Here is a 6753-nt window from a genome sequence, read left to right as displayed (position 1 = left end):
ACGTCACCAATACTCGACAAACGTCACTATTCTGCGTCCTGCTACCCAGAAGCGGGAAGAAAGACGACACCCATGGTGGACTACAATGAGGAGAGCAGTCAATAGAGATAAAGCTCTGGTTAGAAAAGAAATTAATGACCGTAAAATGCACGGCAGCATTATAATCCATGTTTACTTCCACAAACACTGAGGACGCTTGCTACGTGTGACGTCATCGCGTCCTCGAGTGCACATGCGGGACACTTAGGTTGAACGCATTCAGTTCACACAGGGCATCACATACAAGTCGCATATATTTTGAAATGTGAACGACCATGCAAAAAACTCCGATTTCACAAAAAATAAAATAAATCGGAATTGAGCATAGAGGCCTGCAGTGTGAACGTAGCCTTTGTCTCCTCAACCTGCAGAGAAACCTGACTGCAGTAAAGCATTGCACTACATGATAATCAACTCTGGTATTTTCTCTTATTCTCAAAGCTCCCAACTTCTAAAGAAGCCGCCATGGTTCAGGTCCAGAGTTTCATCTCAGCACATTATTGCACAACCTGTTCACATTCCCTCAGTGTTCTTTACAATGTTCCTTGTTCTGTCACATACATCTAGAGACATTCACCACAGTTTAACTACTTTTTACCTGCGTTCACCTGTAGGAATGTCTTCAGTGCTCATCATCTTCGTCTCAGCTGATCGACTGTCAACTCCTCTCTCTGCTGAGGATAAATTCAGCGACGGCAGCAGAGACGATCAGACAGAGCAGCACCCAGCGAGCCGAGAGGCCAGGAGACAGACCCGTCAGAGATCACCTGGAACAGCCTTCATCATCCTCATCCTCCTGTAGAGGGTAAGACCAGCTGCAGTTTCTGCTGATGTTCTGCCTCAGATAACAAGATTATCACAGATTAAAGAAAGTGTCAAAGAGGAAGAAACTGGCTTCTCTTTAGAAATGTAGAAACAAAACTCCTTCAAAGTTTCTGTTTTTCACTGATGTAGTAAAATATTTCTGTGGAAACTATTTAACAAAGTCATAATTTCATCTGCCAGTCAAATTATTTGTTTTAGTTCAGATAAATCTGTCCTGCTCTCTTCCAGCTGACCGGCTCCTCCAATCTCTGCCTGTTTACTGTATTACCAGTTAACTTTGTAATTTCACAGCTCATTTAAATTTTTATACACCTAAAGGAACATTCCCCTGTGACAAAGTTTGGTTGTGACATGGGAATGTTCCTATAGGTGCTTCTCCTCAAATGTGACACAAATTAACACCTTTTCCTTTTCTGTTTCTGGGCTACATACCAGCTCTGCGCCTTGAGGCGGTTCTGCAGACTTCTGGTGAAATCCAGATATTGGGTGTAGTTAAACTATTAAAGAAGACATATTTGCTGTTCCTAAATGATGTTCTTATACGCAGTAGAAAACAATAACACGTAGAAATAACTTTAAAACAATCATTATGTGACACAGCAAGCCAAGAATCAAACAAGGCATCTAGTCACGTGAATCCTTAGTTTCTAAAACCACCTAAAGGCAATATAGAAGAAAAACAGGCCTAGATTATATTCCAGATGACATCAAATGAATCCAGTCAAACAGATAAAAATTCAGGTGGAGGCCTTTCAATTGAATTTTGGGTTGTAATAAAAAACACAAAAATTCAGTTTATTGTGTAAGTTCATCTGACCCTGGGATGAAAAGGAAACAGAGAACGGAAATTTCATGAGGATAAAAACTGCAGATAATCCATTGAAATTGTATATTGGAGAGTAGTAGGAGAATACAGAGTGAGAAAATATGTTCAATATATACAGCAGCCTATAGTTTATAGCTGCACAACTCCACATGTAGATCAGGATAACCTAAGCCCCAGGAACTGCTTTTTTTTATTCTAGTCTTAAAAGTAGACCACCTAATGAAGATAAATTTATACCTGGACCCAAGTGCAGAGCATGATAAAGGAAATTTAAAAAAGTTTCATGGTAAAAATGAAAACTTACATAATAGTGTCATATCATACAAGAAGCACAGGAATTGGACCGGGCATGAAAATATTGTCAAACAGAGAAACAAGGAACATGGCACAGAACTGAGTCTACATGTGAAGGTAATCAGGGAGGATGAGGAACAGCTGAGAACAAAGAAAACAGGGGAGCTGAGGGGAGGAGAGCGATGACAGGACCTGAAGGGAAACACATGGAAAGAATATCAGGAAAAGCAGAAAAGATACAAAGAATGAACTAAGAATATCATCCACAGAAGTATGAACTAAAATGGTAGAAACTAAAACAACATAAACAGGCACACGTTTACTGTATTATAAAACAGCTTTTTAATTTCAATGTTCATAAAAATGTTAATATAGATGAATGTGTTTGTGCACCCTACAGAGCATAAGTGTCTACATAGCAGAACACAATGTACAGTATGAACACTGCGTTCAGCTGAAAGTTACATGACCAGGATGAAGGTTTCCGTGTTCAGTCAGTTCTTTTGTGACACGGAAATGTTTTGTTAGGCGCTCCTCCTGGAATGTTATGACACAAATAACCGACCTTTCTTTCTATGTGTTTGTGGGCTGCATACCATCTCAACCCCCTAAGGCGGTTTTTCAGACTTCTGGTGAAATGTAGGTGTAATTAAACTATTAAAGTTGAAATCTTTGACATTCTTTTCTAAAATGACATTCTTATATGCAGTAGAAAAACAGAACACGTAGAAATAATTTTAAAATTATCGTAATGTGACACAGCAAGACAACAACAGGGCGTCTAGTCAAGTCAATCCAGTTAATTTCTTAAGCCAGATGAAGGCAATATAGAAGAGAAATGAACATAGATTATATTCTAAATGAATTAATCATGCAGACAAATTCAGTTGGTAGCATTTCACCTGGATTTTGTTTATTAAAATACATTAAAATTTAGTTTATTGTGCTAGTTGTTAAAAAAACGTTTTGTCAAAGGAAACCCAGACATTTCTACCAGTCACTGCCTGCAGCAATCCTCATACAGAGAATGCAGGTTTCTGCTGTATGTAGTTCATCGTTGAGCTCTGCCACGGTAAAATAAAAGCCGCCCCATCTTCAGAAACCATTAATCGAGTTTAGAATTAATTAAATATCATGAAACATTCAAATGTACTTTATTTTGGAAAACCAACTATACCATCTCCTTCCTGTCTGGCTGAAAGCTGGCTACTGCAGCCACAGACATTTATACGTAGACGCCTCATTGGGCGCAGGTTTGCGCGTCAACGCCACATTGTATGTGGCAGAAAGTAGTAAACATCTATGTTCCCTGTATATATGGGCTGTTTCTCAATTCACGAGAACGCAAGTCCGTACTCGCGTTCTCGTCAAGTCCGGTCTTGGCGAGAACACGGGAAGATCGGACTTGACAAGAACGCGAGCACGCACCACGTATGGGCCGTTTCTCAATATGCGTTCTTGAGCGTTCTCGTGTGCTCGTGTACTCGTGACACGTCATCAGCCTCAGCCCGAGCACTGTTCCAATGCCGAGAACGCCAAATCGAGAGCGCGCCGAATTCCCCGGATGTTGTTCTCGCCCGCCCTCATGACGTCATGAGACTGTGCGTCTCATGACGTCACAAGAACGCTTCTGTTCCAATACACCATACGTGCTGCGTGCTCGCGTTCTTGTCAAGTCCGATCTTCCTGTGTTCTCGCCAAGACCGGACTTGACGAGAACGCGAGTACGGACTTGCGTTCTCGTGAATTGAGAAAGGGCCATGGTGTATTGGAACAGAAGCGTACTTGTGACGTCATGAGACGCACAGTTCTTTAGCATTTCTTTAACATTAAAAACTATTTATATACTACACCACAATAAATCTTATTGAAAAAAAAAATTAAAACAACATTTTTAATTTCTAAAAAGCCTAAAAATTATCTTGCCGCGGTGCATTCTGGGCAAGCGGTCAGTCTGAAAAACGCACAAGTCTGCTCTGATGCATGCTCGATAAAGAGGGCGGGCGAGAACAACATCCGGGGAATTCGGCGCGTTCTCGATTTGGCGTTCTCGGCATTGGAACAGTGCTCGGGCTGAGGCTGATGACGTGTCACGAGCACACGAGAACGCTCAAGAACGCATATTGAGAAACGGCCCAGGTTTAGGTATTTGGATCGAAAGATATAGATGGAGCTTATATAATCTTGTAAAGAAATATAGATATATAGATTAATTGATAGAGATCGGCAGAACAGAGAGCTGTCGTTCGATGTTTTTTAGATATAGATGTGCATATATAGATTTTGAAGTGTTATAAAGTATTAATAAATAGTTGTGTATTTGTATTGTGTACATGTTTATATGGATAGATAGATATATAGATAGATAATTACATGTGTATGTGTTCTGAATATAAAAATCTGTTGGTTAAATCTAAACATTGTGGTCTTCATTATTTCATAAAATCATGTCGCATGTGAACCTTTAAAGATCTGGTATAGACACAGATTAGAAACAGAGTTTTGGGAGGAGTTACAAAGAAATAAAATAACTAATATGAGGAAAAAAATCATAGGAGAATAAAGTAAAGAAAAAAAAAAGGTGGTAATATTGTGAAAAAAAAAATCATATTATGAGAATTAAGGGTGGACATTTCCAGAATAGTAACAGTTTACAGAACTATTGTAGTCCTGGAGTAATAGGGCCAGATTAGATTATTTCAATCATTTTTTATTCTTTACGATAGTAACGTCAGGGGAATGAAGTGTGTGTGTGTATATATATCCATGTTTGTGTATAAATGTGTTCATGGATATAGTAATGAAAAAAAATATAGAAATGTATGAGTGGCTGTATTTTCCATCATACATCCTATCAGAATATTCTATTACTTTTAACCCCACTAAGAATATTTAAATGCACTAAACCATTTGTTATAATAACTATAGTTTTATAGTTTTCAGGTAAAATTAACGTGTAAATCAGTTCAGTATTCAGCGAGTAAGAAATTGAAATTGATTCTGCGCCTGGTCAACACATTACACTGAGTAGAGCTGTCAGCCTCCCCAAGATGGCGCCCCCAAATCTCATCAGCGCCCATAGGGCGAAAGCCATTGATGCGGGGTCTGCTCTTATGTCCATGTATATAATGTCTATGACAGCAGCCACTGCTCCGGCCGCTATGCGCTACTCTCAGAAGAGCAGAAAAACTAGAGAGGACAGTCCAGTGTTGCCCATTTAGCGTATTTGTGTCTGTAGCCACTTTTGAGACACATCTAGCAATTTTATTTCAATAAGCGACAAGCAGCGACGACTTTTAGCGACTTCTTTGGTTTTAATGGCGACTTTACCAGAAACAGGGCTGTTCCAGAGTGGAGGCTTCTGTTTGGTTTCCTATTCCCCTCAGCGCTGTCTCACAGGCACACACAGCCACTGCTGTCTCATCACGTAGTTTTTAAAGTAATGGTAGTCTGTGTTTGTGTGTCTGAAACTGTTCCACCAAAATAATTCCCTGAATTTGATTGACACACAGCTTCAATCACGTATTCACCTCGTTCACTTGGTGTTATCCCTGTTAAGTGACTTTTTGGTACAGTTTGTGTAGTGTGGATTCAGGCAAAGCATCAAAATTCATAAATCATTTTATAAAAGGTAACTTTAGTTCCAAAGACATTTAATCACAATTTTAATAACATTTTTGTCTTGGTAAAAGTTCTCTTACAGCCTGGGTCCCAACTGTATGAAAAATATACAAATAAGATGATGACGTCCCCCCCAACCCTAACAAAAAAAAAAAAACAGCACGGTTTAAAAAAGTCCTAGCAGAAACCCTGGAAAGCAAGTGGTGACAGTGGTGAGGAACAACTCCCCTTTAACAGGAAGAAACCTCCAGCAGAACCAGGCTCAGTGTGAGCAGCTGGCTGTCTTTACCGACTAGCAATTGGACACAGAAATACAAACCCTTAAGACCAGAAGAGCTTTCTATGTGAACAGAAAAATAAACTAATAATTTTGAGCAAGGAGAACTATCTATAAAATGAAAAAACAGAATCTAAATTAAAAAAAAGCGGGTGAGAATAATAATTATCAGGAAATAACTAAAGAAAGCAAGACCTGAAGAACAAAAGTGCAAAGAAAACAACTTTGCTTTGATCTGAAAGTCATTCCTGCTGACACTAAGAAATGTTAATTTTGTTAGTAGAAATTGTTACTAAAGGAAAAATGTACATACCAAAATATCACTAGCTTCTGTTTTTCTAACAGCCAGAGACAGATAAGCCAGCTTCTGAAATGTGTGGGCTCAACTAAATATGTTTATTTTTTTAATTTGAAGTAATTCATGATAACTATTATTCATTCAAAGGGTAAATGGAGAGATAAATAGCATTATTCCAGTCATACTGACCACACAAAGCACTTTACTCTATAACCACATTAACCCAATCACTCTCACTAACACACACATTCATACACTGATATGCAGTAGGCAGCCTGGGGTTGAGTGCCTTAAGTGCCCTGGGGCACATCACCATGTGACAGGGAATCAAACCCACAGCCTTCTGATTACTAGATAACTGCTCTATCCATTGAGCCACAGCCATCCCTTGGGTGCATCTGTCCTCTGAGAAACCTTTCTGCTGAGTTATCCTGTGGATGAATTAAAAATGGTCCTTGATGATGTTTCTGTCCTCCAGCTCCGTGTCAGCTGACTGGCCTCCGCCAACATGCTCCGCCTCCTCTTCTACCTGTTTGCTGTGGTGGCACTGCCAGGTACACACATGAAGGCTGT

General features: G+C 39.5%; 1 long non-coding RNA gene across 1 annotated transcript in view; it reads left to right on the top strand.

The window, feature by feature from the left end:
- LOC118559078 overlaps positions 1 to 6736 on the top strand; it is an 18330-nt gene extending 11594 nt beyond the window's left edge. Inside the window, exons 2-3 of the long non-coding RNA XR_004928627.1 lie at positions 654 to 844; positions 6659 to 6736. This is a non-coding gene — a long non-coding RNA (uncharacterized LOC118559078). The remainder of the gene's footprint in view (positions 1 to 653; positions 845 to 6658) is intronic.
- The last annotated feature ends 17 nt before the right edge of the window (positions 6737 to 6753 follow it).

Source organism: Fundulus heteroclitus, unplaced genomic scaffold (assembly GCF_011125445.2).
Source record: "Fundulus heteroclitus isolate FHET01 unplaced genomic scaffold, MU-UCD_Fhet_4.1 scaffold_214, whole genome shotgun sequence".
Taxonomy (NCBI): domain Eukaryota; kingdom Metazoa; phylum Chordata; class Actinopteri; order Cyprinodontiformes; family Fundulidae; genus Fundulus; species Fundulus heteroclitus.
This window is presented reverse-complemented; position numbering and strand designations above follow the sequence as displayed.